This window comes from Lepisma saccharinum, chromosome 28 (genome assembly GCF_977018435.1).
Source record: "Lepisma saccharinum chromosome 28, izLepSacc3.1, whole genome shotgun sequence".
In the NCBI taxonomy this organism is placed as follows: domain Eukaryota; kingdom Metazoa; phylum Arthropoda; class Insecta; order Zygentoma; family Lepismatidae; genus Lepisma; species Lepisma saccharinum.
Window position 1 is genome coordinate 20,368,547 of NC_139256.1, and position 12,077 is coordinate 20,380,623.

General features: G+C 37.6%; 1 long non-coding RNA gene across 1 annotated transcript; it reads left to right on the forward strand.

Annotated features, from left to right (window-relative positions):
* The first annotated feature begins 1,764 nt into the window (after positions 1–1,764).
* Positions 1,765–10,255, forward strand: LOC145981009 (uncharacterized). Its single transcript, XR_014440912.1, has 3 exons — positions 1,765–1,837; positions 8,738–8,910; positions 10,052–10,255. It is a non-coding gene; the product is annotated as an uncharacterized LOC145981009 (long non-coding RNA).
* The last annotated feature ends 1,822 nt before the right edge of the window (positions 10,256–12,077 follow it).

Consider the following 12,077-nt stretch of genomic DNA (forward strand, 5'->3'; position numbering starts at 1 on the left):
TATTTTCACAGTTGAACTAAGCAACCACGACACTCTTTTTAACTTCCATTCTAATTTGTTCTTTCTTCCTTGTTTGAATTGAAGGGTACAATTTAGCCTGTTTTGTTAACTTGATGTTTTAAGTCCACTTTATGCACATGTAGGCTTATCGGGACTGGACCTACATTTTAAAGTGGGATACGAACCCCTGTGTTCCTCCCCAGACTATCGTACCCGGGACCCCTTGCTTACAAGGCAACGACAATACACTACGCTATCGGGAGGTGCCTTTCGAAGTAATGATAATTCGATTTTTATTGATTGATTGATTTGCTTTATTTACCTCGCTTTTTTGTGCCACTTTTGGCTAATTTGCAAAGATGGAGATGAGTGATGACATGATGAAATTGATGAATGAACACTCACAAACATCCATGCCCAGGCAGGGATTCGAACCCGGGACCCATGGCGTTGTAGCGCAATGTGCTAACCACTCCGCCACGAGGGCCGGCTAATAATAATAATTAGAAATTACGTTTACCACCGATTAATTTATTGGAATTATCATGAAACCTAGATGGCGTGTCGAACAATATAGGCGACAATGCAATAATTGCTCCTTTGCATTGAGCTGTGATGTCGACTTGGTGTTTCATAAACCATAGGAGGGCAGAAGTAACAAGATATATACGAGGGGTTCAGAGCACAAATGGCGTAACCCCATTCAAGACAGTTTTTGAGAAATAGGCACATTTGGATAGCTTAGTACTGTTTAGCCGTTGGGACATAAACATAGTGGTGCCTCTATGAGCAAGAATTTGAAACTTAGGAGATACATACTTCTAGCACTGAAATGTTGATATTTCACACTTCTAAGTTTTATATGTAACTCAATTTCCACGAAAAGTGGAGTTACGACATTTGTGCTCTGAAACCCTCATATAGTGCCACTGCAGTGGCGGCGATTGGGTCCAAAAATCGAGGGGGGCAAGGTGTCAAAGCTAGGGGGCCAAAGACAGTATATTTCCTTTTGCAGATAAGATTTAGCATAGTGCGAGGCAAAAGTAAAAAAACTGGGGGCTACTGCCCCCCTTGCCCCCCCTAATCGCCGCCACTGAGTGCCAAATGTCTACAGAATGAGATTTAATGAAATGGCCAATAAAAATACGTACGAAAACAACGTTCTTAAATTTTCGGAGAATCCGTCAACATAGTTAAGCATAAATCTGATTTCGTTTAATGTATGTATTAAACATTTAAACAAGGAACAAGGGATACCGTGCCAACCTTCGTTTGTCTTTAAAGTTAGGTCGGTATTGCTGCTACAACCACTTTCGTCTTCTTCTTCTAATAGAACCAAACCCAAATAGCCTAACCTAACCACCACAGATTATTTACTACCCCAAGAAGCTACCAGCCAATGGGAATGCTTGTAATGGTTGTAGCAGCAATCACTACCTTCAAGATATTTCAATATTTTCTGTCTTTTTGATTTGCTTTTGAACAAGAAAATTATCAGGAAAACCTTAACGCAACAATGAAATGAAAGGCATTGAACATCTACGCAACAAAGATAACGAGAGACGCTCCAAACGAACGTAGAAGACACACTTACAGTGAAACATGTATTGCGTATTAATTCTTCCCATCCCCTTGCACCTTTTTTATTGCTTTAAACAATGGAAACGTTCGAAGACGATAATTCCAATAAAATGATGTTCAATTAAGAACAAAAGATTTCGGTTCGCTTTGAAAGCTATTACATTAGTGGCTTCCATTGTTCAAGACCCATGGGCGTGTCAGAGGAAACAAATGGACTCAATTTTATGTGAGCGATAAGGGAATTTATATGTCGAAGGTACGTACTATTCTCTGAAGGCCATATTCAAAGCGATGTTTCGAATCCTAAAAGAAGCACAAGCTGAATACAGTTTCAAGGAGGAATGGTGGAATTCATAAGAATCTGCTCTCGGCAAAGTCCCGTATTGGATTTTTTTGGGGGGCAGCAGATCCGAAAATGTGGAAGAGATGAGATCAGATATCCTGTTGGAGCACTAATAGGGTTACCAGGCGACAAACTTTAAAAAAAGGACATTTTTAGATTTCATAATCCTCCACCTTACTTTCCTAATAACGATGTGATCACTGATATAGAATATTTTGATAACGGTCAGTTATTAATTGTGGAAATTCTTTAGATGTATAATGATGAAATATTTTGTTTTCTTAAGCGCGGAGGCATTGTTTCTCAAATAAATTATAATAAGAGACGAATTATTGGGTAGGCTCCAGCCCCAAAGTCCCTTAAAAGTTGTCGCCACTGGTGCTGATCATGGGCGGAGCCAGTATCTGGATTCTAGGGATGCTATGCTTACTAGGTGGAGTGCGATGCAGATTGCATAGAAAAACGTCTCAATTATTACTGTATAGATCTTTTTAGCACCTTCAAATCATATTTAAATTAAATTATTGTGGTTTTTCATTAGGGTTACACTTAGGTGTAGGTTCTTACATCGATGACTGTGAATATACAGCGGATTTTTGTTAAAGTGCAAGGTTAAACTTTACATAACAAAGTTTATGGTAATATAGCCAAAATACAATAATATATATTGCAGGATATATACAACAGGGAAAAATAATTTGAGGCCGCGTTAATAGGAATTGTTTTTCAGTGGCAGACGAAAACCAACAGTGGTTGCATAACGGCTAAGTTAGACTGGACATACTGGCTATACATATCTAATTTTGCGGCATAGTAACATGCAGACAGAATATAACGTTCAAAGCAAGATACCTTGTAAAAAGTGACTACATACAACTTCCTCATAAAATTACACCCTAGGCGTTGTTAATACAGTAATCTTCAATGTCAGGATTTGCTGAAGGTTTCCAGGATCATATTTCATACGTCATCCCGAAGCAACACTTCATTAGATTGTCCCACAAATCTATACCTTCTACCATGATATTCTTATGACTTGAAATTCAATTACATCTGACAGAAATATAACTTCAGGTGCAGACGCGATATGAAATAGTGCAAATAATTTATCAAGAGGTGGAAGCAACAGGTTTACAAACCCCATTACATTGTTCGTTGTCTTCAGTATCCTCCCATTTCCTTCTCTTTGGTTCACACCTCAACGTCCATCCCTCAGTACAAATGAATAGATGAGGTGATATTATTTACATCAGACTCTGTAGTTATTAACGCTACATCTCAAGATGTCAAGTAACAAAATTAAATACAAATTGCGCTCTGATATTACTTCGTTTCAACGCGACAAAGTGTAGAAATAGTCTGTGAAATGATTCATGTGTTATCTTCATTTATTGAAATTTGGGGAACGAGAATTCGAACTCGGGACCCATGGTATCATAGCGCGATGTGCTAACCACTCCGCCACGGGGGTCGGCAGTACAGATCAGTGTGTAGCAATCATGGCTATTAATATGTATATAGGGTTGCAGCACTTAATTCACGGTGCTGATCACAGCTTCTCTGTTTGTTCAAAATTCAGCTTCCTAGGTGTAGCATCTGGAACTAACGAAGAAAGCTCTCTGAGCAGTAATGTCCCTTTCCCCTGTGTTAGTTATGTAAAGATTAGCCACATAAATAAGAGATGAGCTGGAAGCCTTAACCAGTTCTCGCCAGGCCTGTCTTTCAAATGGAAACAATTACGTAATTCCTGGGAGTGTCAAAGAGGGTCTTGGAAAGAAAGTGTCCGCTGGTATGCTACTGAAACTGACCTTTGTTTACTACTAGAATGCATTAACAAAGCATGTTTTTACACTCGGAAAGCGTGAAATCGCTCGTCGTCCCACGCCACAAACTTTTATTTCACCATAAAACTGTGCGCAAGTTACACAAGGAATTGATTCAGAGGTGGCGTTGACTCTTACTTAAGAACGGACAGGTTTAATCTCGCAATTTAGATGATGATATCTGCCTAAGCAGGGCAATTCTTATGCACATTCTACTCCTGCAATCCGAAGGTTAATTCGGGTAAACATAGAACTAGAAGTTTGATCACATTGGCATTAAGAAAGGGAAAAACACCGCTTTAATTTGTGTGTAAGTAAATGTCAAAGTAGATAAGTGAATGGATAGGAGTAAGTACCAATCAGTTCCTGTTCAATTAAATAAGCGTTACAATTTCACAGTTAACTCAGAGAGAAGGTTAACTGATGAAAGCTACAGTTAATTGGACTATCAGTCTGATAGTTAAGTGTATATAGCTATCTGAGGAAGCAGGAAGGTTAACCCCTTCACACCCTTTGTACATGATCATGTACATAACTTTTATTATTTTTTTAATGCGTGATAGCGAATGTTTCAGCATTTGTTTTTTTTTCGCATGATTTTGTACATTTCGTCTGCTGAGAAATCGCTAAGCTACTGCCACCTGGTATCACCGACAGAAAATAGAGAGTAAATAGCAATGATGGCAGGAATAATTGACGACATTGAAAGTAAATATCCTACATTTTGTTTCACTTTAACATAGATTTAGATTAGGTGGTACTAATTTACTATTCCCCGAAAAGATTTCTTCATTTTTACAGAAGAAACTACTTACGGTAATAAGTTCCTGTAGCATTGTCTAACATCTAAAAGGTGTTTTCTGTGATGTGGGAATGTATCATAGCGTAAATTCATGTTTTTTGTTGAAAATTAATTATCCGACGGACAATAGCCTTTGGTGCGTATATCATCACGCGTCGTGCTTGTGTTTTGTTTATGTTCATTGGGATGCAGTGTTGCAACCTTTTGTGTTTCCAACCAAAAATACAAACATGACGTGTCGTGGATGCGTGGTGCCACAAACCATTGACGCATAGCCTCAAAAGCCATTCACGGATAGCCCCACGAACCATTTCCGGCAAGGTTAGGTTAGGTTAGGCAAGCATAGTAAAAATTTTGTTCGTAAAACAATGCAAAAAAGTTTTTTAAAAAATTTCAACTTAGTATTTCTTTCGGTTACGAAGATTGAAACACTGCATACAAATAGATGAAAATCGACAAAACACAAGCACGACGCGCGATGAGGCACGAAGGTGTACGCGCCATAATGTGTTTTTCGCAAGCGAAAACTAAAAGCAAGAAGTACTCGTAATGTGAAAAATTGTAATTATTTTTAACAAAAAAACGTGAATACACCTTAAACAATGTTCCGCGAAGCAGATAGGTATGTACGAATGTTAAAGATGACGAAAGGAAGAAGTTACAGGTGTTCGGGGAATAGTAAATTTTTACCAATTTTTATTTTCGTTATTGAAAAAAAAATCAGGTCTGAAGGGGTTAAAGTATCTCATTCTCACCCAACGAGTCACCAGATGCCTGGGTTTGCCTACTGTTTAAGTCCTGCACGAAAGGTTAAAGCAAAGGTTAAAGTCGCAGTACGTACTAGGCTTCTCTTGTCAATATATCGGCACGTAATTTCTGTTCTACTTAATCAGTCTCTGCGGAAAGGCAAGTGAAATTCGAGACAATCCGTAGATATTACTCTTCTTGTGACAGCAGAAAGAAGCAGCCGCCATACATCAGGTTCCTCTGTGTCAGCACCACAGGCGGTACCAAGTGGTGCTTGGGCACCCACAAAATCCCCCAGTGATACTAATAACGATGACCATTGTGATATGCTTCCATGTTATTATATATATTTGGTATTGAAATCTGAAGGAATACGCGTCACGGTGTTGCCATATCATGCAGTACGATACGCAGTGCAGCCGTCTGACGCTGTGTTGAGGAAAACGTGTTATGAAAAGGAACAACAATGATGAAATGTGTTATTGTTTTTCGAGGAAAACATAATAACAATGATGACAACAATGATGAATGTGTTATTGTTTTCTCTCTTCATTTCCATTCCCTTACAACGAACCAATTAACGAAACGAGCATTGTTTACAGGTTACCTTTTCAATCCATTCTGAAAATATTGAATATATACACTTTCAATAATCATTTCTTTCCGAAGTCGCCGTTAAAGTCTGCCCGTCTTTCAATTATACCGCAACTGAATTGCACAAAGTCCAGTTGGTGAGGCGTCTGACTTTTACGCGGGAGACCCGCGGTGGTTTGGAGAACTCTTTCAAATATCCTTAGCAGGCCTCCCCGATGGCGTAGTGGTAACGTCGTCGCCTTGTAATGAAGGGGTCCCTGGTTCGATACCGGTGGAGGCACATGGCACAGTGGTTCGGATATCACTTTAAACTGTAGGTCCAGTCCCGATTAGCCTTCCCGTGCATAAAGTGGACTTAAAACAACAAATTAATCAATCAAATCTCCCTAGCGGCTCCGGAGTCGACCCAGCCCAAATGAGTACCTGGGGCAAACCTGGGGTAAAGGCGGTTGGTGAATCACATCACCGCATCACCTCCATAATATGGCCTAGGTCGAGGTCGAGAATGTGTGGAGCACTACCTCCACATCCCACATGCCTCCATACTTTACTTTATTTTGCGTCCATTAATTTTTTGTTTGAGAATCCCAGAGATTTTATGACTGTCCTTAAAGATGTTTTCCCACCTTGAAAAAGTCCCGAATCTTTCAACGAAACGCGCAGTTTCCCTACAGTGGGATGAACTTTCCTCCTATAATAAGAGTAAATATGGCGACGAATAGCGTCTTGCTGAAAGGTATCTAAATTTGTCATGCGTTTACCGATATTCCTCTTCTTTCCTGGGGTTTCCAGTTTTGAAGCCTCGCATTGATTTATTTCTACCACATTATATTCTTCTTTCCCTATGGTAACAATAGTGTTCTTAGACACGCCGACAGCAGCAGCAGTCCTGTCCAGAACTTTATTTACAGAAATGATTGGACCCCCATTGTTTCTCTCTTGCTCAAAATATTTGCGCACAGAACAAACGATCTCCCGCGTTTGGCCTTTGAGAGGAATTCCTCGAGTATTGCCTCCTGTGCTTGACATTCTTCACACAAGCACACGACATACTCAAGCAGAATACAGAAAATTATGTACAAAAAAATAACACACTAAAACAACACGCTATATACAACAGAGAATACTCTAAATTCAATAAACACCAAACAAACAACATGCCCTCTCCCAACAACATGAAAACTGATCGCAGGAAGAATCGCCCGATAAGCGGCAACACCGAGATAAACGTTTTCTGTTGCTAGGTAACCAGGGCTTGAGTGAAGCACTGGGACGTTTTTGATTGGCTCGAATGCCAGCAACCCACCCTCCCGCAGTAACGTAGACCCGCTTTCTCCACGTGCTTCCCAAGCGTCAATACCAAACTAATTTTGCGAATTCTACATCGAGAATGATTGCCGGGATTTTAAACTGTTATTATAAAAGAAGTATTTAATGGATATACACGTGAGGCAGCTTAAAATGTTCAGCAAAGTTTAAAGTTTTAGACTTAGCTCAGTACACTTCGATATGGCGCCATTTGAAGCTCTGGTGATGTCTAGACGTATTCAATCTCCTGCTCCGTCTTCTGAATCGTGTCCAGAGTTACAGTTGCAATTGACGGCGGCCCTCTCTTTAAGGTGCTTCCGCGCATGCGCCGTTTTAAGTCACACGGTCACACTAGGTCACACGAAACTTTAAACTTTTCTGAACGTTTTAAGATGACACACGTGTATATCCATTAAATAGTTCTTTTATAATAACTGTTTAAAATCCCGGCAATCATTCTCGATGGCCCTGTATTCTTGAACGTGTACTTTAGCTATTTTCTTTTAAAGTCACTAGAGATGTTCCTTTACAGAAGAAGTTGTTTCCTGTGAATTTGTTTGATATTGTAAAATTTATTGGTATTCATAGCTGCTGTTAGTATAAAACGGAATAACGAAGTAAGTAAATCGCGTGTTTAGTGCGATCCAATTCACGGTGACATCTATACTTATATTTATTAATACAAGTCAAGAAATCAAGAGGTAGGTCAAGGAATTATGCTTGTGGTCAAGAATTTTTGCTAATTTTTTTTACAGTATAGCGAATTTACATTGTTATATACCTGTACTGGGATTTGATAAAATTGAATATTGGAAATCGAAAATTGTAATGAGTTGTGGTAAAGATTTGTTGACTTTGTTTCTTAAGAATTACATTCTTGTAGGTGTGAAGTTGTGCAAAAATATTAAATAAAGTAATTTGACCATTCCCCATCCAGGATGAAGTCTGAAGCATTAATTGTTACATTAAAGCAAGTCTTAATTAAATTTCTTGTTAAAGTACTGCTTCAGTTTTCATCTTAACTGACCTTGTTTTAGTTGTTTTTCATTAAATAAAAAAATATATTTTCTTAATTTCCAAATATACCCAATTAGGGGGCGATAAATGTTAAGAAAATGAAAATAAAAGATCAAGAAAAAGAAAAGAAAGGTCAAGAGGAAGTCATGAACTGAAGATTTGTTATTTTGGTAGACTCCCTGATACTGAATAAGAGCTGGTATGGCTCTTTTCAACTAGCTGAAGTCAGTAGCGGTGATTGAGCACCAAATCTGGCAAGGGAAGAGGGGGCAAAGACAGCTTACTCCTTGGTAGACAAGGCTTAGCATTAAGAGGCCACAGTGGAGGATGGGCCAACTGCTCCCCACACCTCCCCTAATCGCCGCCACTGACTGAAGTAATATCTACACATCCGTAGCCTACTATCCAGAGGAAACAAAATTCTCGTATGTATTTAAATCTAAAAAAGAAACTTAGTGACTGTTCTATCCGTTAAGCTCCAGCGATTATTCGTCCTAATGCGTGATTTCTCCAACCGTTTAGTCTTTTGTAGTGGAAAGTGTCTGAATCCCTCTTTTCGGAAGCCGTCAATTACTGCGGCTTTCTTGGCGTCAGCTTAACCTTGCAGAGAATTGTATATAAACCAAGGAAACACCTTCGATTGACAGGTCTACAAGCAAATAGGCAACCCCATCACAAGAAAAATGAAGTGCTTGGTAAGTATGAAATATACTAGGTATGACAAATTATCTGATAAGCTAACAATACATCATGTTAGTGAATCTGAGTGAGGACTCTTATACATAAAGTGTTATAATTGGCTAATTCAGCATATATCTATGTCAGTTCCATCTTAAACGTTGAATTCATACACAAGCATGCCAATTTTTTACAAATTAATTTGGAATTTGCAAATCAGGTCGTTATGAGTTATTGCAATAAGTGTAAATACTGGTACAGAAAGCCCAAGACAGGTTAAATTTACGTAAGGCACACTGAATTTGTTAAAACCCATATTCTCCCGTTTATTGTAAGAATTGCTTGAAATACGTTCGAAACATTACTTCTATTACACATGTTGTATTAATGTGCAACGGAATTTTTAACATGAACACAAACGATATAATGGTTTCGGATTGCAGTTGAAGAACAAGGATATAGGAGAGATGAAATAATAATAAATTGCATTAGTGAATTGATTTACAGTATAAAATGCATTTAATAAGACAGATAAATACAGAAGTTACTTGAAGCAACTTGTTGCTTACTTGGTCCCGTAAACATATTTCAAGTTTTCACTATATTTTGAATGTAGAACAATTCCTAGCTTGCTTATTAAATATACACATTAATACTTGACATCAGCGGCTAGATATTTCTCATTATTGACTATGTATATTAGTTTGAAAACTATGTAATACAAATATGTTTGCCAGTTTTCTTCTTATACTGTGGAGCCGAATCAACGAAATTTTAGTAGCCACCTTTATTTGACTTTTAAATTACGTAACTCGGACAAATTGATTTCAAGTCAAAATTTCCATATTAGTTAAGTAACCCATTTTTTATCATAGTCTCTTATATCCTTATCGGGAATTCATAAAATATATATATATTTTAATTTTCTAAATACGTGCATGACTAATTTGATGTGATTTTATTTATTTTACGTGACTTTTCTGCCACTTTTGGCAGAGTAAGAAACGTATGAACTAAATTTTGGATATATTGCATAGATGTAGCAAGACACTCAAAATTTTAGTCAGACATTTGCAGCAAGATCATAAATGTATCAACTTTTTATTACGAATTAATATATTTGTACTTGTTTGTGCATAACTGTACTTTCTCTTTTAGGCAATTTTCGTTCTCTTCGCCCTCTTGGCCGTTTCCCTCGCCCAGGAAACCGCCCCCAGAGATAAACGCTCTATTGGTCTAGGCTACGGTATGGGATACGGTGGATACGGTATGGGAGGAATCGGTTACGGTATTGGTGGATTAGGAGGAATTGGATACGGAGGTTACGGTTTGGGTTACGGACTTGGTGGAATGTACGGATAAACTTAGAGATGGTAAGTAAAATTTGCCTCTGTCTTATAACACCATCAAGAGAGTAGAATTCACTGTAATTTGTATTTATTCACGAATACTTAGTATATACTTTTAGATAGGCGAATTCGTGTTGTGGTAGCGAAGATAGCGTTTTTATGCGTTCGTAACAAGTCGAAGTAAACAATTACACACTGTGTATATTGCTGTTGACTTTCCACGATGTAGCATTTTAATATTTGTGTTCATGTCCTAAGTAGGCCATAAATATTAATAATTGTAATCCTATATGCTAAGCTCAAGCTTTCACACATAAGGTAGCCTATCATTCATCTCAACATCATGAATAAATTAATCATGATCACAGATCATCATCTAGTATCTGTATTTGAACTACGGTTAATTTGTTTCGAGGAGAGAAAAATCAGCTTATAATTGCTAGGTGAAAATGTCCCATGTTAAATATGGATTCTCCTCTGTTTCATGTTCTTACTTACAGCGACCAGTTTTGATTACTGAGACGATTATACCTGCTATTCGTTAGTGAGTTAAGCTTAATGAAGCTAAATAGGTTAGCTCAGATCAACTTTATGAAATGAAACGAAAATATAATATGAATTTAGAGTAAGCGTGGAGGTATATACTTAGGTAGTTTAGAGTTACATTTGGAAATGGGATGTTTCGTGGATATATGTTATTCTACTTTATTTTTCATATAATAGTTGTATATTTAGTTGAAGCAAATCCTAGGTGTTAATATTTTCTTGCGATGATCATACTGTATATTTAGGTACATCTACGTAGAAACAAAGTTTAATGTCATGCTGAATTTCGATTTTGTTGAAGATATTATTTTTTGTTTCAGATTCAACGAACTTACCCTTACCGATGTCACTAGAACTATTCTTGACGTGAACGATAAATAATTATTTCTGTTGTACGAAATGTGAAACATGTTTTTGGACAATTCTGTGTAAGAAAAACCTGTCTTTCAATAAATTTCTTCAAAAACGATAAATTGTGGTTCTTATTCTTTATACTAATTGATTTGCGACAGCTCTATCATGTTGATAGAGGTGAAAAAGATGGTCAATAATGGTATTTAAAAATAGTTTGTTTTTTTCGTTTTGGTCTGTAATTGTATTTTTAAAAAATGGCCAGTAATTACATTTTTTTTTGTTCATCATTGCAATTTGTGATGTTTTTGTTATTATGTTTAGGAGGTATATGACAACTTACCATTTCTTGTTTCGATTAATTTTCCTATAACTATTATTGTACGGACAAAGTAGCCTAGTCACCATGTTTTGTTACTAAGTCAACGTTGTTTGCAGTGCGTTCACCTTGATTTTTTAAATTACAAAATGAAAACATAATAAAGTAAGGTAAAGTTATCCATGCACTCTTACATCATGCCATGAGGCATAAATATTGGGATGGGGAGGTAGGGCCCCCCACACATTCTATCGATCTCGGCCATTTTGGAGATGTGATCAACACCACGCTCCGGTAGACTTTATCCTCAGGGTTGCCCCAGGAATCCATTTATTTGAGGCTGGGTGAGCCCCAGAACCGCTTTATGTTGGGACAAGGCCGGAAAAATCCCGACCTTAGATCATCCATCCTGGAAAACATATTAAATAATGAAAACTTTGCTCTATCTTCATAAAAATACCATTTTTGTGTTCAATAAAGGAGGTTCGTCATAACTGGATGTAAGGTTGTTGGATGCTGGATTCATTCATCTTCCTCTGACTTAATAGGTAGGGCTTTCCCCCTTTATGCTTCTTCTTCCCCGTAAATTATTCCTTCCAGTGTTTTTTTTTTTATTAGC